The 25,183-nt window shown below is 37.6% G+C and overlaps 1 protein-coding gene and 1 pseudogene across 1 annotated transcript in view; both read left to right on the top strand.

Moving 5' to 3' along the window:
• Positions 1–25,183, top strand: part of LOC106906001 (glutamate receptor ionotropic, kainate 2-like) — a 184,934-nt gene that overhangs the window by 83,567 nt on the left and 76,184 nt on the right. The window lies entirely within an intron of this gene.
• On the top strand, positions 7,900–8,645 carry LOC148155166 (uncharacterized; annotated as a pseudogene).

Here is a 25,183-nt window from a genome sequence, read left to right on the forward strand (position 1 = left end):
TAGCCGCTCTCCGACCATGAGCCAATCATGGGCTGAGAGCGTGAACCAGCAGACCAATCAGAGCCCAACCCAAGTCAACCAGAGCCAAGTACGCCCTGTTCACGTGCTCCGTATGAGCACAATAATCTGAGCAGAATAAGTTTTATATCAAATTATAAAGCAAAGAACAAGTTAAAAGATAATAAAAAGAATAATGATTATCAAAGAACATAAAAGATAATAAAAAGATAATAAAAAGATAAAAATACAAAATACCATATCAACCATATCAGATGGTAAAGCGGCATATTTTATTATTACCTTTAATTCGGTCGGTAACACTTTATTTGAAGGGGGTTGAATAAGACTGACATGAAACTGTCATAAACATGTCATAACACCTGTCATGAACATGAATAAGCCTTCATGAATATTTATGACTGTTGTCATAAAGTGTCATTCGGTAAATTATGACACTTTTAATACAAAGTTGACATTATTCAAAATATCTTTGTTATGACAACTTGACATTAACCAATAAATCATTACTGTTTAAATTTTACCTTTAATAACATAAAGTTACCTAATTTTTAAAGTGCAATCATTAATTCTTTTATAACAAATTTATATCAGTAATGATTTCTTGGTTAATGTCAAGTTGTCATAACAAAGACATTTTGAATAATGTCAACTTTGTATTAAAAGTGTCATAATTTACCGAATGACGCTTTATGACAACAGTCATAAATATTCATGAAGGCTTATTCATGTTCATGACAGGTGTTATGTCATGTTTATGACAGTGTCATGACAGTCTTATTCAACCCCCTTCAAATAAAGTGTTACCATTCAGTCTTATTTACCTTCAGTTCAGATTTTCTATTTATTTCATTTTTGCTGTTCTGGGTCATCTACACAACCAGATATGACCTGGTCACTTTCATTAACATTACCCGCTCATATGGCCTCTGTAACAAACAAGGCTTGCAGAATAATTTCTGTAATATTCAACATGTAGGCCTGTTTCTTTAAATAATGTTATCTCCAGTACTTCATACTTGTACATCTGATAAAAAGGGATGTATCCCTAAAATTAATAAGCAGTTTTATAGACATTTTTTAAAAAGCTGCTCATAACGGTTCATTTTGCTACAGAGCCATCTTTATGCTCACTTTGGGTTGGTGGTTTCCACATAAAATGCATAGTGAGTTTGTTTTTCTGTGGTTCAGACTTGCATGTACATTGCACAGCTATAAGCTCATGCAAACCTTTTCTTGCTGTGCAATCTTTACACAGTCGATGCTCAGAGCCCACCCTGGCAAAGAAACTTTGTAGATCTCCAAAGTAACGCTCTGAGGGTCCTTACAGCAGATTTCTTTCTATGCTCATTATCTGCTTGCTGGGAAAAACTCATCAGATTCACTTGAGTGTTAAGACTATTAGTCCTCCTGACAGTGTGTCTTAGTCACGGCACAGTGGATTCTGCTGCTGAAGCAATATGGCAGAGCTCTGTTCCCAGTCATGTCTGCAGTCCATTCAAGGTCCTGGCATTAGGATGCCTGACAGAGTCTGAGGCTTTTTAATTAGCAAAGCACTGCATAAAGACTTAAAACTCATTTGTGTTTCTTTGAGCAAGAACAAATGCAGCAGTGTGAGTTTTATTTTCCTCTTCCTCTCATTTGGTTGTGGACTCTTAAAGTTCAATCTGACCTAATGGTCTGGTTGTCGTAGAACTACAGAAACCATTGGTCAGATGGGATGTGGCACATACTCAGCACACCCTGAGATCCAGCTGGACTCCCTCAGGTCAATGGGTGATAGATTATTTGATCATGATTTATTATAATATTGATTTTTTTTTATTATTTCATCCTAGCATTTAGTACAATGAGGGGACTGAAGAGTCAAATGCATGCTATTTTCAGGACAATCTATGCAATTATTTTATTGTCTGCCATGACCGAATTTACTGGAAGTATAAAATATCTTCTACATAAACTCATCTCAGAAGATTTTCAGATTTAGAAGAGGTGTGGAATTTTGTCGCAAGAGGCAGAGAACAGAGTTTGCTCACATTCACAAAGCACTATTATAATAACTACATTTAGTTTCATGTAGTGAGTGCTTAGTTTATTAAGCACTGAAAAGGTTTGCATGGTTGCCATCAGATTTTCACAACCAGTTAACATTTTGTGTAAACTTTCACGCAATGTAAATTTTTATTCTTCCTGGATTGTGCATAAATATTGGACCAGGAAGCTGAGATGCTGAGGAAAGGAAGTAATATTAGTAAACCCAAAATACAATACAGGAATTCATTGAAACATTAAGGTTTCTGTCTTTTGTCAACTGCACTGTAGTGATTCTGTATTCATAGGTGGCAATCCATTCTCGGTATGGCTAAAGCATTTTCACACATCCCTCTCACTGAAGAAGTCTCGTTGGTTTTAATGTGTTTCTGTCCTCTTTTACAATTTTAAACTTCCTCCCAAAGAGGGAATCATTGATATAGAAGCTGTTACATCTTGCAGAACCTGTTTTCCCATTCTCTAACTATGCTCAGAAAATGAACCTTCAGGTTTCATTGAAGTTCTGAAATGTACAGTTGTACAGTTTTAGTTTGAGTTTTATGTAAAAGTATTTATCTAAACACAATCATTAAAATTTCATCTTAGTTGTGGCTTAATGTCCTGCATTTGTTCCCAACATGACATGCATCCCCATCAAGTCTGAGTGCAGCAGTAGAACCATAACAGAGGAAGACAAATGTTGTTGGCATGACAACTGTCAGGGTATGATCACGTCAAAAATCAGCAGCTTTCTCTCACCATTTGGGATGTTTTCATGTTACCACAGGTATTTTCTGGCTTTTGCTTTCACATTTTAGTGCTGTAAAATTTGCTATATCTTGCGCTCAGTGTTTCATTTTACCTACACTCATTAACCAACACACACGCGTGCACACAATGTTTGAGGGATTGGGTGTGCTTTGTTGCTGTATAGCATTCCATGATGCATTCATTTCCAGTTACAAGTTGGACATTTACCCCTTTAAGCAGCTATCTATACCACAAAAACGTGTGAATGAGTTACAGAAATAAATGTTAATGACTATTTTTTGTTTCAAAGAAAAATAATTACTCGTATTTTCTGGACCATAAGGCGCAACGGATTATAAGGCGCATGCTAAAACATACGGTCAACAAAAAAAAAGTAACGGCAAAAAAACAGTAAGTTTAGTTGAACTTTATTCGACTGTGTAACAATATACTCACGTCATTTTTTTTATTCTTCTTCCACAAATCCATCAAAGTCCTCCTCTTCTGTATCTGAATTGAACAGCTGGGCAATTTCGCCATCAAACATGCCTGGTTCCCTCTCATCATTGTCAGAGTCAGTCTCGTTGCCAGGTGGCTGTTCAGCAATGATGCCGGCTTTCGCGAAAGCTCGGACAACAGTTAAGGCAGATACATTAGCCCAGGCATCCACCATCCATTCACACATGGTGGCGTAACTCGCCCGGCGCAGCTTCCCCATCGTAGTAAACGTGTGTTTGCAGTCTGTCATCCATCGCTCCCACGCCGCTCGCAACTTCTTTTTGAACGCCCTGTTTACACCAATGTCCAACCGTTGGAGTTCTTCTGTTAATCCTCCCGGAATGACGGCAAACTCCGAATTAGTTTGCTTCACTTCCTTTTTCACAGTAGCAGTGAGATGGGGTTCAAGGAGTCGCAGATGAACAAGGACGGTGATGCGTGAAAAAACCTATCTCCAATTGATAACAATTCTCTGATTGGTTTATTGCTGCCGGCTTACATACTGTACACTTTACGTCTCTGTGTCAGGGACAGATTTTGGAATTCAGGGCACACATAAGGCGCACTGCTGATTTTTGAGAAAATGTAAGGCTTTTAGGTGCCTTTTAGTCCGAAAAATATGGTAAATGTAAAACAAATTGTCATGCATATTTTAAAAAGGAATTGTAAATAATGACATATTATCCTCAGTAATTGTAAGAAAGGACAGTTAATTAGTGTAATTAGTTCCTCCCTACCCCTGTTGTTGGTGAATGACCTTGTCTCATACAAGATATGGATATTTTTACATTTTTTTCTGACAAAATAAAAAAACGAGTGATGAACTATGAATGGACAACTTCATTTAATGAATAACATTTAGATGTACACACATATTCAATTAGTTCATTTATTTAAGTAACTCCATCACTTAGTGAAACGCAATATAATTCAATTTCACACCAACTGATGCTTTCAAGCCTTCAATTCTGTAAGTAATTTTCTACTTGCAGCAACTCAAAGCATGACGCTTAAAATGAGATTATGTCAAACATCTTGAATACAGAAATGTGGTGGTAGCACTTTCTTAAATATATTACAAATCACATCTGAAATACAGTATGTCCTAACTTTGTTGATCCTGGAGTAGAATTTAATGAAAAGTATGTTTAAAACTTGATAAAGTACTTTTTTCTGACAAATTAACCTCATCGGAATACAGTCTACTTTAATGAATATGACTAGATCTTTTTATGGGTGAACTGGCACATCATGAGTTAATATATTATTAAAAAAGGGAGTATCCCACTAGTTTCAATTTACTTCACAACCTTGGACTGCAGACTGTGACTCTGGATGGTTCAAACCCAGTTCAGAAATACCCTTTATTATGAGTTTCCAGTGAGCTGCCTCCAACATGGAGGGTGCGCTATGGATAAAATTGATTGATTGCTTGATTGATTGAAATAAAACAAGTTTGTCATAACACAACTCACTAAGAGACAGGTTGGCTAGAAACCAAGTCAGAGCTGCAGACAATCTGGGAAACACTAATGCGAAACATGAAAGTTTCATAGTTACCAGAACAGGCACATGCAATTAAAGAAATCAGGGAGAGGGTAAATGGTGCATTCAAGGTAGGCTGAGAAAACGGATAACAGCTCAAACTGTGCACTAGCTCATAAAATAAAAAATGTTTGGAGACTACATTTTTAGCAGCAGCTAGCTGCTCACACCAATGTGAGCAGCTAGCTGCTGCTAGTTCCTCACATACTAGGAAGTAGATTTAGGGATCTGAGAGAAATCTTTTGTTTTTACTTAATTTTGTTGATTCATGTTGCAAATTGTGTATGATATTTTTTTTCCCTCAAACTTAAATCCATTTATAGTAACTCAGAGCCACTATAAGAATCTTATATCAGCCTGTCCTTGGTATACAATGACGATAAATTAGTTCTCCATTTCCTATAAACCAAATGAGGTGGTTTATGGGTATGGACATGTTAGGCTTATCACAGAGGATAAATGGCTCTGCCAAATTGTGCTGAATACAAACTCATTCAAGCCCTTTGTGTAGGAGGACAAGTCCGACTTAATGACCATCTCACTAATTCAGTGCTGTGTTAAAAAACAACAAAACAATCACAAATTGTAATGTTTTCTTCAATCAACTTTCCTCCCTTTAAAGCCATAATGCTTGATGACTTTCTTCATGAGTTAAGCCATTAACTGAGGGTTTAAATGGATAAACTAATCTGGACTGGGAGATGAAGGCACTGCATGGTGGTGGAAGTGGATATTCTGAAAGTGATGGTTAGGTGTTTTTTAATTTTGTATGCACTCTGGGTCATCTTATTAAGGTGCTAATGGAAATATCCTGCTGTGAGATGCTTTGAGCATTTCACAGAAAGAGATAGTCATTGCAAATGTACCATCATTGCAAGCCCAGATGAAACTGGCTTATACAACACAAAGACGATGAGTCCAAGCCCTGCACATAGTGATGATCAGGTAGAAGACAAAACTGCATAATGGTTTGTCTAAGTAAAGAAATATGCTGATTTCTTTAAATCACAAAACCAGCAAGGTGTTGGACTTTAGGTGGGCAGGGGTAAAGAGGAAATTTGGACAAGCACAAAATACAGGAATGAAAAACACTCAGGAGAGGGAAAAAGCCTTGAATGGAATAACAGAGCATAGCAGAGTGGAAAAAAAGCAATGACAATAAATCTGTGGCTGAAAACAGATGATTTCCCATTTAACACTCCATTGCATTCGCTGTTATCCTGGGTCCTGCCTGGGACTGTGACTGCGCCACAGCTTTCCTTCTGTTTCACAATAACATACCCTCAAACCACCCAGCCTCCATAAACAACAACACATTCACACACCTTCCTCTACACATCCCTCCCATTGTTCACCCTCTGTACTGTTCAATATACCCACCGCAGAGGCTTCCAGGACCATTTTAGAAAGCCTGCAGGATGCTGTTTGGGAGGGTGGAATTGGGGTTTTGGAGTGGGAGTGGATAGTGTCCAAATAACAACAATCTATCTCCCACACCTCTCTCTGCAGGTAGAGTAATGGACCACAATGAGCTCTATGGGAAGCATTGTCAACAAATGTTTTTAGAAGGGGAAATGATCAAGCAGCAAAGTGGTGAGGATGCTCTCACTTCTGTTGACAGAATTACACACAAACAGGACCATAGGGACACAGAAAATAAAAAGAAATGTGTTTCACAAATACCCTGCTGATATTCTTCTGCTGGGTTGCACAGAAGTGCATATATAACATTCTCTTCCACACATGTTTGTTACTTTACCTTTGGTGATCTGCTCAGAATTTACCACTTACCTTTTTTTTGTTTGATTCAAACAATGTGGAAATATAATGCAATAAAATGTTGGGCAAAAAGTCATGGATTTATAGTAACCAATTTTCTTTTGGTGTCTTGATTTATAAGGCTATTGTGCAGTTGACAGCACCTTAACTATCATGTTTTTAACTTTAAACAGTAGATTCTACAGCTTTCACACTCAAGACATTAAATTATAGTATTCGTTGGATCAGAACAGAAAAGGAGAAGAAAGTGTTTAGATTTTCGGCTCCAACCTCTTGGAACAGTTTAAATCACAGGTTGAGCTTAAAACACTGGGCTCTCTGGATGAATTTAAGACCATGATAGATCCCAACATATTCCAGTTGCAAAAGTACAATTGTTATTCGAGTGTCTTTGTATACATTTTGTTGTATGTCTCTGTTACATGTAATTATGTGTTGCAATCAAATGTTTTTTGTTTTTTTTTTCAACTGCATGCTACCATTCTCGGCCAAGTCTCTTGTAAAAGATCTTTTGATCTCAATAGGACAACACCTGGTTAAATAAAGAATATTATTGCACACAGCTGAAGGCATACAGCCTGTTGCGTTATTTCCTCTCATCGTTTTACTTTTTAAATATTTTAAATATTTTTTTGATTATTTAATTTTACCACTTTAATTATTTTACTGTACCAAAAAATTATCTTCAACAATGATGACTAAGAAAGTCATTCTTTTTCTTCATTGTTGAGATACTTTTTATACTCTGCCTAGCGCAACAACTTGGCCGCATTACATTGCTTACACCAGGGATCAGCTGACTGCACTGAAACCGGCTGACATGGAGTCCAGATCCACTGAAATCCCAGAGGAGATCTGGAGAAGGACACATCGGGGTTACAGAGGAGGAAACAAACAGCGGAGGAGAGTAAAAAGGAAGAACAAGACTGATGAATTAACATCGCTGTCCAGGAGCCAGAAGGAATACTGGGAATGTAGTTTAATGTGTTTTACGGAGACGTAGCTGCACCTGGACATTCCTGATGCCAATGTTACCATCGAGGGATACTGGACTGTTCGTGCTGGTAGGGATTGCACCGAGAGCAGTAAGCGGAAAGGAGGCGGGCTTGCCATTCTAGTAAACAACCGTTGGTGCAATCCTTCTCATATAATGGTGAAGGGGAGAATCTGCTGGCCGGACGTTGAACTGTTGGCGGTTGGTCTTAGTCCGTTTTACCTGCCCCGTGAATATTCTCATGTTGTTGTGGTGACTGTTTACATTCTTCCTCTGCTAACCCCATGGTGGCCTGTGACGTCATCCACTCCACTGTAGCTCGCTTGCAGACTGAACATCCAACTACATTCATGGTTGTCTCAGGTGATTTTAATGATGTCACCATGGACAAAAGCCTGCCCAACTAAACCCAGTATGTGAGCTGTCCCACCAGAGAGGAGAGAACTCTGGACTTGCTGTATGCTAACGCAAAGGATGCATACAGTTCCTCTCCCCTCCCTACACTCGGGCGGTTCGATCATAACATGGTGCATCTCAGCCCATGTTATATACTGTACCTCTGGTGAAGAGACAACCTGCAACCATGAGGACAGTGAGGAGGTGGTCAAAGGAGGCCACTGAGACACTACAGGGACACTTCTGTCTTGACTCCATCATCCCGACTGAGACAGTTTACTGTTACCCAAATAAGCCCTGGATAACAAATGAGATCAAGACCATCCTGAATAATAAGAGGGCTTTCAGAAATGGCAACAGGGATTATGTGAGAATAATTCAGAGGTGCTTGAAGGTGAAGATCAGAAGAGCTAAGGAAGATTATAAGAGGAAGCTGGAGAGGAAACTCCAGCAGAAAAACACAAGAGAGGTCTGGAGAGGGATGAGGACTATCACCGGGTTCAGATCAGCAAGCTGTGGAGCAGTTGAGGGCAACGTTGATGGAGCCAATGAACTCGACCTGTTTTTCAACACATTTGACACTGCGTCCCCTGCACCTCCTGCTCACACTCCCACTGCTGCTGTCCATTGGTGACCCCTGTTACCATCCAGGGGGTCAGTGTGGACATTGTGGAGAACTATAAATATCTGGGACTCCACATTGATAAAAAACTGGACTGGGTCAAGAACACTGATGCTGTCTACAGGAAGGGCCAAAGTCGCCTCTACTTTCTGAGGCGGCTGGGGGGGCAGCAGGCTGAAGGCGGCGGACACCAACAGATTGAACAAAATGATCCGGAAGGCCAGTGACATTGTTGGAGTGGAGCTGGACTCTCCGACAGTGGCGTCAGAAGGAAGGATCCTGTCCAAGATGCAGGCCATCTTGGACAACGAGTGTCATCCACTCCATGACGTGCTGGCCAGATACAGGAGCACCTTCAACCAGAGACTCATTTTGCCAAAGTGTGCACCACAGAGTGACACAGAAAGTCATTTCTGCCTGTTGCCATCAGGCTTTACAACGCCCAAGTCTTTGCTAATTGACTCAAATTTTGTCTGCGCTTATTTATAGTATTGTATATATATTAGGGCTGTTGTAAACGAATATTTTAGTAATCGAGTAATCTATCGATTTCTTACGATTAATCGGATAAAAAAAATTATAAAATAAAATATTGGTAAATCTTCCATAACACCACTGTTACCATCAGATATCAATATCAGTCCAATTTTTCATTTTTGTGCTTCCCTAACAGTTACTTTTCTGTAGTTTAGAAAACTAACCTCTAACAATAACAGCTCACTTTCTAAGTTAACCTGAAGAAAAGTTATACAAAAATCTGATATTATATTCAATTTAATAGTAAAGAGCCAGGTTTACAAATATGCTTATAAAAGCTATACTCCAGCTTTTAGTTTATGTATTCACCTTCAGTGAGTTTAATGGATGAACTCTCACCTTGCCCCACACCTGTCAAGCTTTGAGTTTGAGAATATGGGAAATGTCGCCTGGAGTTGGCTTGGGGGCAGGCGAGCAAACGTACATGAGATGGGGATGGAGGGGAGGAAATAGACCAGGGGACAACCGAACGCAAGTCCAGGAACCAGTAGACCAGGGGACAAAAGTAAGAACAGGGGTTAGGAGCAATACGGATATTTATGGCACCTTCGTTCATCACACTCAGAAACTCATCGACCAGCAACGATGATTTCCGCGACTCGTTTGTTGAGACTGAGGTGATATGAAATTTATTGTGCGGTTCATCCGTAAAGCTGCACTTACACTGTAACCATCAACTACTCAGCCGCCCACCGTGTTCAGTCCATCCGCTCACCTGTATAAATCTTCCTTAGCTTCTTCCCGCTGTTTGCTCTGAACCAGCAGCACCCGGAGGAGAAAGGCTGCCGGACTCAAGACATCGCTCCAATCATTTTAAGGATGTTTATTGGTCCCCCAAAAACAATGAAAACCTGGGCATTATCACCACTCAGTAAAATCCCCACGGGCCAAACTTGAAGATTGGACTTTATGCTGCTAACACTTAGCTTTCGTCAACAACTCAGAGGTGGAAGTCGGAGCTACGTGCAACGCAAATAATGTTCCGGCCGCACTAAATAAAACATAAATTAACAAAGCTTCAAGGCAGGTAAATTTTCCTCGAGGAATTTTAGTAATCGAGGTACTCGAATCATTCGAGGAATCGTTTATATATATACACACACACACACACACATATATATATATATATATATATATATATATATATATATATATATATATATATATATATATATATATATATATATATATATATATATACACATACATCACAATGTCCCAACCGGACATTGTGGTGGTGGATAAAGAACAGAGGAAAGCCGTTGTGGTGGATGTAGCAATACCAAGTGACTACAACATCAGGAAAAAGGAGCACGAGAAACTGGAGAAACACCAGGGCCTCAGAGAGGAACTGGAGAAGGCCTGGAAGGTGAAGACCACAGTGGTGCCTGTGGTCATCGGGGCCCTCGGGCAGTCACTCCCAAACTGGAGCAGTGGCTAAAACAGATCCCAGGAACAACATCAGACATCTCAGTCCAGAAATGTGCAGTTCTAGGCACAGCCAAGATACTGGAGGAGAACCCTCAAGCTCCCAGGCCTCTGGCAGAGGACCCGAGCTCAGAGGATGAAAGAGAGTCCACCCGCGGAGGGTGAGAAGGAAATATATATATATATATATATATATATATATATATATATATATATATATATATATATATATATATATATATATATATATATATATATTACAAACTTCAAACTTTGTATTATCTAAGATGGAGTAGCTTTCAACAAATAAGCAATTTCCCCTTGGGGATCAATGAAGTATTTTCTATTCTTTTCTTTCCTGCAAGTGTCATTTAAAAATAGGTTTTCCACCTTAAAAATATCACCTTACATGTTTCAGATAATCAGGGTAATTTTCATTAGCTTTTCTAATAGAAAAGTTGAGTAAATACAAATTAAGATTACCTTACTGTACTAACATTATACCATATTTAGGGAAAAAGTTAACCAATTACTGCCCAAATGGGTACCTGGCAGTTAGTCTTATATATTACTGTGGATGAATATTGGCCTTCTCTTCTGTAGAGAATGTAAATGTGTGCTTTCGATAATGCCCAACTGCTACATAACTCAAGTTCTTTTCTTTTTCACCTAGCAGAAAAAAGAATGTTCTTTTGTGGACAATGATGAAGTGATACTGATAGTTAAGACACAAACTGACATTGTTCTCAGGATGTTCTGGTACAGAGCAAAATTCATGGTTCTGTCAATGACGACAAATCATCCAGATCCCATCACACTATAATCCCCATGTTTGATTGCAGTTGTAATGTAGTGTTTTTTTCTGAAAAACTTTAAGTATTAATTCGATGTGTAATTGAATGGACACCTTGTCTCTTTAATCCTCAGAGTATTTCACCAAAGGTCTCAGTGATCTTAAGATGTTCTTGGGAAAAGTCACGTGGACTGTGGTGTTATTTGGAACACCACAGCCATTAACTGAGGGTTCTTTATGACCCTTTGGTTGAGTTGTCTATATGTTTTTGGAGTTCCATTCCCTGGAAGTTTTAATTTCATTCCAACTTGTGGACAATGGTTGTCACCTTGGTTTGTTGGATTTCAAAAGCCAAAGAAATACCGTTGTAACCCTTTCCAGATTGATAGATATTATTAACATTTCTTTTTTTCTGTTCTTATATTTATTTTGATCAGAGCATGTTATGTTGCTTTTTTTTAACTTATTCTATAGTTATACTGGTTTTATTTATGTCATTGATTCTATAAGTCAGGCTTAAAGCAACCAGTTTAAAATTTAAGGGGGGGGAAATAGCTTTTTCCCAAATAAATCAAATAATTTCTTGAAAACTCGAAAAAGTGTAAAGTATTTACAGTTTATTTAATAACATATTGATAAACAATTTTGCAGTGTTTAGGTGGACCCTTATTGTAAAGTGGAACCCGAGCTCAGACCAATACCTGGTAGAGAGTTTCCTCTGACACCAATTATTGGTGATGGTAGGTGATGTAATCCAATTACAATGGCAAAAAAGCAATCAGATTACTGTTACTTTGCAAACGCAAACTGCAGGAGAATGTATTTCTTTTTAAATATTGTATGTTGTTGTATTTTACATCTATTCAACTGTAGATGTACAATATCAAATGTAACAATTTTGTATGGTTGAATTAGTCAAAAAGATGGTTTGACAGAAAAAAAGACCTGCTTTTCTTAAAATGTAGTGGATTATTCAGAGAATATGTTTAAATATTTAACAAACTTCTTCGAAAGAGTTGCATTTTTGGTGATGTGCTAAAGCTAATAGGGTGAAATATCAAGTGTAAGATGGTTTCATTTGATAAATTTTTATATCATGGAAAATGCAGAAAAAATAGAATTAGGCTTAAAAATGCATTAACAGTGTATTCATGTGCATTGTTTTTTTGAAAAGTAACTAAGTAATTAATCAACAATTACTTTAGAAAACAATAAAGTAACTGAATTACTATTTTGGGGGAAGTAATGGGTAACTAATTACTATTTCCAACTAACTTGACCAACACTGGTCATACTAATGTGACATAGTAGCTGTTGTGGTTTGATTTACAAATGTTTTCCTAACATTAAAAGTATTAAAGCAATTAAAGGCCATATTCCCCTCAGGAAGACCAGAAAACTGAAATTATCCTGCTTGTTAAACCTGCCACTTAATTGAACTGGAATTATTATATGATCCATGGGAACCCTGGGCTAATTGTTTCTCTCTGTGCCTTCCCCTTCCTCCTTCTGCCTTCTGCTTCGTTTGTGGTGACAGAAAAAAGCTGTTCCATCAGCTCTGGTAAATGACTTCATCAGAAAGAAGCTGTGAGCATCATCTGCTTTACAGACTGTAACTGTTTTTCTCCATCCTGCAATTGATGCAAAGTTCTCAACATATTCCATGTGGACCAATGGTTTTCAAGAAACTGTGCTTTAGTTTTGTTCTTTTCACCAATGCCTTTTCATATGATGATTTCTGTAATTTGAATACCTTTTGCAGGTTATATGGGCTATGTATGATATTTTAATTTACAGCCATGATGTCTAAAGACTTAATCACAGTCAAATGTTTTTGAATAAAAGTCCAAATCTTACACATCAATCATTACGTCACAAGGGGTGCTGATGCCTATCTCCATTTCAATCTGGAAAGACTCAGACGGAGAACAAGGAACAATTAAAAGATTTAATGACAGCAATGAATAACAGTTCTTTGGCGCTCGGGCCCCGGCAGCTGAGTTGAGCTGAGATTTGATGTGAACTCGATGAACATCCCGATAACTGATTAGGGATGCTCTCCCCCGGGGCCCGACACTGGTGGTGGTGGTCAGGAAGGGTTCCATCCTGGAGAACCCAAGGATGAGGGTGGAGATGGGGAGGTGGTGGGTTGAACGCAGCTGGGAAGCGTCTGACGGTTTGGGTGTGGATCCTTTTATGCAGAACCTGATTGCTGATTGAACGTGCAGGGTGAGGTCCAGGCTGAGGATGGGGATGAGCATGACGTCGATGGGTGAACGGAGGGGGCGGAGTCTTCCAGCTTGAACTTCTGCTAAAGCTCCATATGTCATTGGGTGAGGGGCGGGGTCACCATTTGTTGCTGTGGCAAATAACCAGAACATCAACACCAAAAATATGCAGATATTTCCCACACATAGGACATTCATTTGGTTAGTTTTATGTAACCAAGCTTGATATATATTTTGTGCATATTGAACTTCTCAGGTGAACACGAGTGGTGGTTGACAAGCTAATTTTAACACCTGCTTAGGTAGCCTTATTTTAGCAATAACTGAACCAAAACACACTGAATTATGCAGTACGCTTACATGTTAAAATTGATCAAGGCAATCAAGCAATAACTAACCTCTAGCAATAACCCTCTTGTTATTTTTTTTAATTAAAACTTTTTTTTACTGATTTGTGAAAAACCTGGTCAGTAAAAATTTTTTCTAAAATCATTAGAACCAACCCAATCTGTTTTCATTTTAAGACTAGGTTTATGTGGAAAATCTGCCCTGTTGTACTTGCATACCATGATTCTGTCTCAGCTCTACTGTGTTCCTATTTGGAGTGAGGCAGTTCAGTCGCTTTAACACAGCATTAAAACTGCTGCTGTACAAACAAGCACTAAGAAGGTTTAGAACAAAAACTAATGAAGTGGCACCGTTGTGAAATATGTAATGATTATAATCTTGTAAGTTTTGACAATTTTTAAAAATTTTCATTTTTAAATTTGTCTTTTAAATGTTTTAACATTCTTGGTGTATAAAACATTTCTTTTTAATTACACCAAAGCATATTGCAACAGTGTGACACCAGCTTTAATTGTATGATGGGTTTCAGCAACATTGAAACCAACTCCTTAAAAAAGAGAGAATGATAATTTAATGCAAAGTTGGCATTTTTAATGGACTTGCAATGACAACTGTCATAAACATTCATAAAGACTTATTCATGTTCATGACAGGTGTTATGTCATGTTTATGACAGTGTCATGTCAGTCTTATGCACACTCCTTCAAATAAAGTGTTACCCAATAATTTTAAATATGAAGTAGTTATTCAAAGCTTTACATTTAAAAACCTACAGCTCATTGAAATCAATTTTCTTTAACCATCAGTGTCCTCAATGTCAGAATATTTAGTTCACTCGTTTTCTATCTTTTTTGTTTTTCTTCATGGCGATGCTATATCATGAAACAAAGCAATGAATAAAGCATTAGGACCTTTCTTCTAGCATCAACAGGAACATCATTAAAGACATGACAGTGACTGAAAGAAAGGGAGAGAAGAAAGAGCATGTCGCTTATTCCCTCCATTAGATTCATTAGTGCAGGAGGATGAGGCAGATTAAGACTGCAGCGGATTGGATGATGATGCGATTTGGCAGGGTTATCTGTTATTTCAGGCGCGGCCATTCTGGTGCCTCTCTTTGGGCTAGCTTTATAATGTGATGTGAAGCCTGGGCCCTCAGGGGCCGCAATGCTGTTGCTACCAGCCTCTCTGATTAAAATCTGCTCTCACCAGCCAGCCTCAGTCTGGATGCCCTCACGCTCCTCTCATTTCCATCCAGTTTTCACTTCTCATCCCACATGATGTCAGCACACTGCCTCAGAGTTTCACTGACAAATTCAGGCCAGACACTTTGCATGACTACACCTGCACACTATCAGGCGTTAGAAATAAAAGCTGTTTGAAAAGTTGAGTGAAAATAGACTCGCATTTAGAACTGACAACTCTGTGTACCAATATTAAATAGCTGATGTTTAACTTGTGAAAGCAATGACACTCCTCTACTGATCCTATCTGCAACTGGTGTTTTTATTTACCAAACGTTGATATGTGCTTGCTTTAATCCAGTCAGTACATGAGTAGGAAACTTCTGCCGGATGTAACACAAAAATACCAAACGGTATCTTTCTTCTTCTTACCCATTAAATCTTTATTTTATTTTATCTTTATTGATTCTCAAGGAAGTATCATTTACATGACTTTAGGCCTCTACATCACAAAACTAACTTCAACATTTGAAATAATTTGGACAAGTGGACCATTGTATTCTAACAGTCAAAACAAAAAAGTAACTTCAGTTCCCTGAGAAAGATTATAAAGCAAGGAGTAAAAGAGAGTGTGAAAGAAGAAATAAAGAAAAGAAAAAAATAAGTCACAAAAAAGAATACACCAATGAAAAACATAGTATAAAATACTTATGAAGTATGGCTATCATTGGACAGTGGATTGTCGAGGAGATTTCATCAAGTTTGATCTCTAAAAATGAAATCAGATCTTTTAAGTTTTACATAGTCTACCCAAATCTGCCACCACTGACAGAATTGTTCAGTCCTGTGATTGATGGAGGCTGTTATTTTTTCCATTTTATACATGTTAAATGTTATGTTGATCCAGTCGTCTACAGTTGGTTTGTCTTGTGAAAACCATTTTCTTGTGATGTTTTTTTTACTTGCTGTTAATAAAATAGTCATCAAATATTTGTTTGATTTGGAAGCTTCTTGAGGAATTCTGCCAAAATACATAAGACTGATCTCCAAAGGAATTTTCTGCTTGAAAATATCTTGTAAGGCACTATTAATCTCTTTCCAGTAATCTTTTATAATTGGGCAGTCCCAGAAGACATGATAATGGTTTGCGTTTTGATTTTTACATTTCCTCCAACATGCAGGAGGATTTCCATCATTTCTGAGAAGGTGTGATAAAGAATCTTACCAGATTTTTCCATCCAAATTCTTTTCATTGTAAAGATTTATTATATGTCCACTGGTATCTCCACTTTATTGCCCATTCCTCTTCTGTAATTGTTAAATTTGCCCTCTCTTTCCCATCTTGCTTTGATATGTAGGGTCGAATTGTTTTTGAGATCTACTAAGTTTTTATAGATAAGTGAAATAATTTTCCCTCTAATTTTTGATTTATAGGGATTAATAAAAATTTCCAATAGGTTTATATTCTTGTCAGTAATTGACTTAATTTTTAAGTTAACACAATTTCTTATTTGTAAATGTTGATAAAAGTCCTGTTTGTCCAGAGAATATTTTCTCTTGAGTGTTTCGAAATCACCGAAGATACTGTTGTTCATTATTGTGCACAGAGCATTGATTCCTTTGGATGTCCAGTCCTTAAACCTGGCGTCCAGTTTGTTTGGTGTGAAGTCTGAGTCATATGCAATCTATTTTATGACTGCCAAGTCGTTCTCTAGTGCATTTTTTTTTTACGATGGCTTTCCACACTCTAAGGGTTCTTTTCATTATTATTTATGAAACTTTGTAGATTTGCATCAGAGTTGCCTGTACAGGAATGGGTGTCGCCTTTGTTTCAATAGTTTTCCATTGAACATTATATTTTGGGTCACATCAGTATATCAGTGTTCTTGCTTGTGCTGCTAAATAATGATCTCTAAGGGAAGGCAACTCCCAACCTCCCATTTTCTTTTCCAGCTGTAACATCTTATATCCAATTCTAGGTCTTTTACCCTGCCAAATATATTTTGATAATAGTTTGTCCCATTCATTAAAAACTTTTTGATCTATTTCAATTGGTGAAGTTTGTAATAAATATAGCAGTCTGAGCAGTATGTTCATCTTAATCGAGTCAATTTCTAAAACTTAGAAAAGGAGTGAGATTCCATCTTGTGATATCCTCTTTAATTCTTTTTAGCATGGGAACATAATTATATTCAAATAGTTTTTCGAGGTCCTTTGATATAGTTATTCTGAGATATTTAAAATGGTCAGTGTGCCAAGCTAAGCTGTTTTGGATTTCCTGCAGTGGAGCATAATTATAAGACGGCAACTGAGTTTGGTTAATATTAATTTTGTACCCTGATAATTTACCAAATTGTTTGAATAATTGCATCAAAACTGGAAGAGAGTAGGTTGGTTGTTATACATAAATTAATATCCCATTAAATCTGTATAATAATTGTTTGGGGGATTTTTTGTAAAGAAAACAAAATCAATACATTGTCACTTTACAGATTCCTTCTGTTTTATTTCTTTTTTTCACACTTTGTTTCAGAATATCAGTTTAAAAATTAGCCAATGATAATGTAAATACATTTGCTGTATTATTATTTGTCTTGTTCTAGGTATTTGTTAAAACTCTCACTATGTTGTAACAGTGAAGCATGAGACAGATAATCCATGAAAAGAAGTGGAGCTCCTCTACCACCTCTCAGTCAGAGCCAGGATGACTTTGGACTGTTAATCATGCCTGTTCTGTCTGCTAAGCTAGAGCATCTTGTTTTATTTAGCATGTTATTGGCACTATTTGATAATAATCTAACAGGAAGGAGAGGCGACATGTGACAAAGGAACCGAGGCTGGCCGACAAATTCAGGTCTGTAGCCTTTGTTTACGGGGCCCTGCTCTAACCACTGGACCTCGCTGCAGCTTCTTCCTGACAGGTTGAAATAATTTAGTTTAATTCTAAGATTTACAAATAACTTTTAACTCATTGACATTACAGGCTTGCAGGACTTCTTGTTTGCCATGTCAAAGAGGTTGGAGCACAGAATTGTATGTATTTTTTATCTTTTTTATTTTTATGGGTTCACGGTCATTTTAGCTGCTAGGAATACGTGGGTTTTGATCTACAATAGAGATCTGTAGTCTTCTGGCTAACCACATGTTTGTTGATGATGTAATTGGCTGGCATCAAAACAGAGCAAGCGGGAAGCAGCATGGCTGAGAGTGCAAAGGAAGAGTTTGTTAAAAATGCAGGTACAGAAACATCAATTATCAGGAAAATCTGGAGGCCATTTGAGTTAACATAATTTAGCTGCGGGGGCGTTTTCTTTAAGTTTTTGGCTGTGGACTGCAAAATGGGGGAGAGGCTGTGCTGGACCGTTGACTTGATCTATGCCACAGGTGTCAAACTCCAGTCCTGGAGGGCCACTGTCCTGCAACATTTAGATGTGGCGCTGCTGCACCACACCTGAATAGAATAATCTGATTTGTTCTGGTAAACGTCCATCATGAATGCTTGATTATTATTGGTCCAAGTTTGATGTGTCTTATGCACTGAGGTAGAGCATCAGGGAGTGATGGCGAACAACAGAATGGATGACAGCGGAGCGCAGGAACGAAAGAAAAAGAAGAGCTTGAGAGAGAGGCAATGAAGAAAATATCCAAGCAAAGAGAGTTTTTTTTAAACCCCATACTGAACGTGGAACAGAACCATAATCCTGCTCTGCTAGTACTATACAAGTCAAATCTACCAAGGCGGTGCCAGGCCCAACCACTTTGGTGCCCTAGGTGAGATTTCTGTGCTGTCATCCCCCGACTCCATCAGCTTCCCAATCATTCCACACATTTATATATGCATAAACTCAACACTTTCATTCTATTTTTTTTTTTAGAAAACATTTTTCGCCTAAATGCAAATTCTGAAAATATTAAAATATATTCAGACCTGACACGCAGAGGATACGGCCAGATAGCAGTGTCTGTTGGTGCAGTTTGTATTTCTAATGCATGAATGAAATCCTGAATGTTTTTCTTGCCCCTTTCTATGGTGCCCCCTAGATCCCTTACAATTTGCCTGTAATGCCTAAGTCATGGGCGTTGTAGCATGGACAAATATGCTCAGTATAAAAACAGATTTGACATCTTCTAATGTAGATTTTCACACTAGGACAAATAAGAAAAGTGTATTCTGTTATAATGAGTTTTGTTGTTTCTACTAGGCCATATTAAATTTAGCTGCAAGAAGGGACCCAGCCATGATGGGAGCTTTACACGCAAAATATAATACAGAGATGACACTTTGAAAGCTAGTATAAGCCCAAGCCTCTACATCCTATACGCTTGCAAAGCAAACATAAAACCTTTCAGAAGTATAAGAGCAAACTGTGAGATATGAGCAGGGTGGACTGCCTCCAGGCTCTTGTTTATTTTTGCAACTCTACCCGAGGCTAAGACTCCAGATGGTTCTTTCAGTTTATAAAAATCTTTTTTTTCCCCCTCAAAGATCTCTCCCACGGCAACCACTTTTCCTCTCAACTGTTATTTTGTGACCATCACTTTCCTACACATAAAGCTTTGTTGAAATAAAAATCATTTAGAAAGAATTAGAGATTGAGTCAAGGAAGAAACAGAAACTTACATCAGAAATGGAGGACTAGAATAACAAAGCTTCACCATTTACTCTGTGGAATTGTCACAATAATGCACCTTGATGGGAGAGGAAATTGACTGTGTAAAAAGAAATCATTACTCGGGCTGACTTTTCTTTGTAATGACAATATGTGTCTCCCCACATCCCATCAGTGTACATGCCCCTAAAATGATGCTAGAAAATGAGTCCTGAGGATGACTGTTGACTTCCAATGAGAGTGATAGAGATGACAAGCAGATGATTGCTACGAGCCATTAGCACACAGAGCGAAACTTGGAGTGAGCATTGTATTGAGACAAGCATCATGATACAAAAGGCAAGCTCTTATGGGATTTAAGGCATGGTTGCAAAATGGCAGCTATTGAACCAAAACCATTAACAAATAGAAACAGAAAACTGATTAACTCAGGCCTGTCAAAAACTAATGGTACAAGCTTCTGTCAAATTTTAATTAATCGAGTTTGATGGATTAAAGTGCCACGCCCAAATCAAAATCAAAATAATACAGACTGTGTTCTGGAACATTCTCTCTCTCTCTCTCTCTCTCTCTCTTGCAACATATTAAATTAAGTTCTTATCAAAATAAAACAGACAACATTCTGGAACCTTCTTTTTTTTTTTTTTTTTTTTTTTTTTTTTTTTGTGTTTCTTGTCTGATTGGTATTGTTTCTCTGTAAAAGCACTTTGAATTGTCTTTGACTGAAAGGTGCTATATAAATAAAATTGCCTTGCCTTCTCTTTTATATCAAATGGTTAATAAGGGGTCAGGCCCTCTTTGTGACTTTTGACCCAGTTATACCAATGCAACTCCTCCTCACGCAGATAGACCCCACCCCCAACTGCTTTTATCTTCCTGCTCCTGGCAGATTACCCAGCCCACTTTTATGAATGAGCCAATAGAGAGAAAGGGGTGGGATTTCTGTTTTTCTGCTTTAAATCATTTTTCGGAGGCCCTGTCATTCTACTTGTTGCATTTGGTAGAGGAAGATCCACTTTGCTCTGACAGAAAACAAACAAACAAACAAAAAATGGTTCGCATTAAAAAAGAAAAGCCTCAAAAGAGAAGACAGCAAGAAGCTAATCGACTAGCATGTAGCTCATCTGCTCCAACCTCACAGACTACAGATGGACAAACCATCACGAGGCCCTGCTCCATGGCTGATGCTCCACCCTCTACACTTCTGGATACAAATCTGGTCTTACCTTCATCAGCAGCGTTCGAATCCTCGATTCAGCACGAGATTCCCACCTTCCAGGACTCTGAGCATGTCACGCCTGACTCCAATGAATCACACTCTGCTGAAGCTCCTTCATCCATCTTGGGAAAAACCAACACCACCCGGTGTTGTCCAGTGGGACCTCCCTTCTCTGTCAGACTCCAGGCTCGGTCTATTCAATTCCAGTCCATAAATTGGATGCTTCCCAGAAGTCCTCCTTTTTTTGTGAAAGAGAAAACCTGAAGACAAAAGGCAGCAGGTTGTGAAGTGAGGTGGAGAAGCTAGTCTGCTAACATCCAACTCAACTGCTTGAAGATCCAAAAACAATCAGATGGGAATCCCACCACCTGCTCCATGCATCACCCCAAGAAGTAAATCATTACAGTTGGACAAAGTTTCCTCTCTATTTTTTATATATTTATTTATTTTTATTTTTATTTTTTTGCTTCATTCATATAAATTTAATCCAATAAAGAACTTTTATCTCCACCTCCAAGCCTGAACCAACTCTCAGTCACTTCATCCCAGTCAAGGTTGATGAAGAAATTAAGGTCAAGGAAATTATAGTCACTATCTACTCAATAGTTAAGCATTTAATAAATCATGTTAGTTGTTATATTAATTTCAAATCATAATTAAAAAACAGAATAATTTATTTCATAAACAAAAATGTATCTGTGTTTAACTTCCTCACCGTTTCTTTCTCTGTGCTGCTCTCAGCTGGTATCTGATGAACCGTCCTCCACTCTGTCACTTCAGCCAACCGACTTGGTTCAGGGTGAATAAAGATCCAAAATAATGTCGAGTCATTATCTACTAAATTGTCAAGTATTTTATTGACTAATATTTTGTTTTTTACAGTAAATGTAAAAAAAATGCAATTTAAATAAGAGAATGGATTAATTTTGTGGACATGATGTGTATTTTTAACTTTGAGAGCTTTTCTTTCTCTGTGCTGCTCCAGCTGCTGAGCTCAGCCTGCATCAGATAAACCAACAGCCCCTCAGCAACGGTCACTTTACCTCTGCTAGGGATGGGAAATAGTAAAAGTCAAAGATATGTGGGACCGGTAAACTGTCAACCATCAATACATTTTAGAATAATGATAAGACAAGCATACTGTTACAATTATTACAATAGCTTAATCCTATGAATAAATGTTTGCTGTTTCTTTCTCTGTGCTGCACTCGGCTTGTATGAGATAACCCAGCAGCCTGTCTCCAACAGTCACTTTAAGCTGTTGCTTATTTAAAAAAAAAAAGTCAAGGAAATCTGGTTCTACTGTTCCCTAACTCAACAAGTATTTACTAAGCCATCAAACATGTACAAAATTATTAATATTAGCACAGGTTAATCATTTTAAATTAAGTTAGAATTGCTTACCATGTCTTTAGTTTTTTTTGTTTTCCTTCTGTCAGGTAGTTTTCTATTTATCATTTTAAACTCCTCTCCTATCTAGAGATACCAAAAGAAAAAACACCATAGCACTAGCACACGATTAAAGAACATACTTTTTCATAGAGATTAGGACAGAGCACAAGAATGACAGGATTGAGTGGAAGTTTGATATCTTGGCCTCTAGTCAAACGTGACCCCATATAAGAAATAAATGCATAATTAAAGATTAGTCTGACTCATTCTGCTCCTTTAACTCTGAGACTCGGCCAAACTTCTTCTTGAACATCACCGCTATGCCTGCTCCCATGCGACAGTCTTCACTGATGCAGTGGGCCAAGGATTCATCCCGAGGGCAGGAGAACAAATCTCCAGTGACATACTTCAATGTCCAGCTGGTTGATCGATGGAGTTTCTCAGTTTTGCACATGTTGAGGTTTTCTCTAAACGGTAGCTACTTGGAGAAAACTATAACAATAAAGTGCCGAGTTGGTAACAGCGCTTACTACAGCCTTGCTTAACTCCCAACACTTGGCTGAGTCACATGTGCCTTAAAGCACCACCCACTTTAGCTGAATTTTTTTTTTTTTTTTTCAAAATTTGTCAAAGGGGATTTCAGTCCAAGTTTACAGTAAACTACAATAAGCTGGATTTTCTGTTTGCCTCAAAAATGAACTTTTGATGTTACCAAAAAATACCAATCTTTGCTTTCGTCAACCTATAAAACATTGCTAATCATTTAACATCTTCTGCTTGAGACGGACAGTTCCTTCCCAGTGCAGCACCGCCTCACTGGGAGGGAACTGAAAGGATAACATTGATCATTTATAAGCTTATCAATTACAAGAGGTGAACTGTCTGTTGGTGAACAGATAGTATGTGAATTTGTGCAACAAACATTGAAAGAAAAAAATATATTTTTTCATATTGATGTGCAGTGAAGACCATTTGCTGAAATCATGATTTAAACAGTTTGAACATTCCTTGATTTTCATGCTTAACTTATTTCCACACTTCATCAAGTTGAGGACTACAAAAATTTTCTTTGTGGAAAGCCAAACAGATGCAATTGAAAATAAACTAAAATATTCACTGGACCCTTCCTAGCAGACAGAGTTAAAACTCAAATCAAGGTTGTCAAAAACATGTCTTGCAGGGGGTTTTTTTTGGTCACCATCTTTTCGATTACACAGCACAGAATTTAACAGTACGAATTCACAACATAGATGAATTTGAAAGATCGTACATTTTAGTAGAGAGAAAAAAAAAAACTTTGTTAGCATAATGCTTTTGTTTCTGACTTTACTGCGATCACATATTGACGAGCAAAAAAAAAAAAAAAGACTGTCAACTACTTTTTTAAAAAATAACTTATTACTTGCAAAAGGGAGAAGGTAACAAAGATGAAAGTTTGTGTCCTGTATGGCTCGGGTCTGGCTGCAAGTACATCCGTGACCATAAACTAAACATGTTCTTATTTCACTGATGCAAAAACTTACATTGATGAAGCAGAAAGAAGTTTGCTGTGTGGTCATTAGCAGGCTAGGGTCTAATCAAAGTCCTGCCTCTGAGGTAATAAAAGAAATCAACTAAATTAACATTTCAGCTAAACTGCCCAATCACCTTTTTCATCCTAATGAAGTAAACTGTTGGTGATGACATATTGACTAGAGGGATTTATTATCAAGAATGGTTCACTTGTTAGCTTACAAGAAAAAACAATATGAAAATGATAAATGTTCATTTTTGAAACTTTGTCTGTACTGATGATTTCAGTAACGAGAGAATTCAAAGAGCTAAAAGATTCAGACATTCAACTAGAGAGAAAAAAGAAAGTAGAGGGCAGGAGCGTAACAAATGTAAGAAAGTAAATAACCACATATTTCAGTGTATTCCTTTTTTTTCCCAATAGATTGACAATTATATGGGATACATGGTTTATAAAGTTAAGGATTAGAAAAAAAAAACATCTGAAAAGTGTGGTGGACTTGTGGATCTACTGATACAGTTTTGCTTCAGAATTGAATTTGGAGACCAGGTCTGAGTGGATTTGCTTCTGTGGTCATGTTTTCCTGTTTTTTCTTTCCAACGTTTCTCCTTTCAGGGAGGTCTATTTCCTACAACACTTAACTGCATGCATGTTCTTGCCCTGGTGTTTTGAAGATGGCAACCAGTAATTGAACCATAGATGGTACTAAATGGGTTTTAGGAAAGATATTGAGGAAAAAATAAGGTTGAACGATTGAATAGAATCACTAACAGCATGGGCAATGCATAATCAGACAGGATGATAAAAATGTTCCTCATATGTCTTGTGCAGGTATCGGTAGATGTAGTGTAAACGTAGTAGAGGTCAGGCTTGTTTCAGTCAGAAAAAAACAACTAAATATTAAAATAGTTTTCCATAAACTAATATTGAATAAGAGACTCTTCTTTTTGTGTGTGTGTTTAAGCCTGACACACATGAACAAGAGGAATTTTATTAAAGCTGGTTCATTTTGGTTTACGATGAAATGCACAAAGCTAATCTTTAATTATGCATTTATTTTTATATGGGCTCAGGTTTGACTAGAGGCCAAGATATCAAACTTCCACTCAATCCTGTCATTCTTGTGCTCTGTCCGAATCTCTATGAAAAAGTATGTTCTTTAATCGTGTGCTAATGGTGTTTTTTCTTTTGGTATCTCTAGATAGGAGAGGAGTTTAAAATGATAAATAGAAAACAAAAAAACTAAAGACATGGTAAGCAATTCTAACTTAATTTAAAATGATTAACCTGTACTAATA

The sequence above is a fragment of the Poecilia mexicana genome, unplaced genomic scaffold (assembly GCF_051168715.1).
Source record: "Poecilia mexicana isolate PSO_F unplaced genomic scaffold, ASM5116871v1 scaffold_16, whole genome shotgun sequence".
NCBI lineage: Eukaryota > Metazoa > Chordata > Actinopteri > Cyprinodontiformes > Poeciliidae > Poecilia > Poecilia mexicana.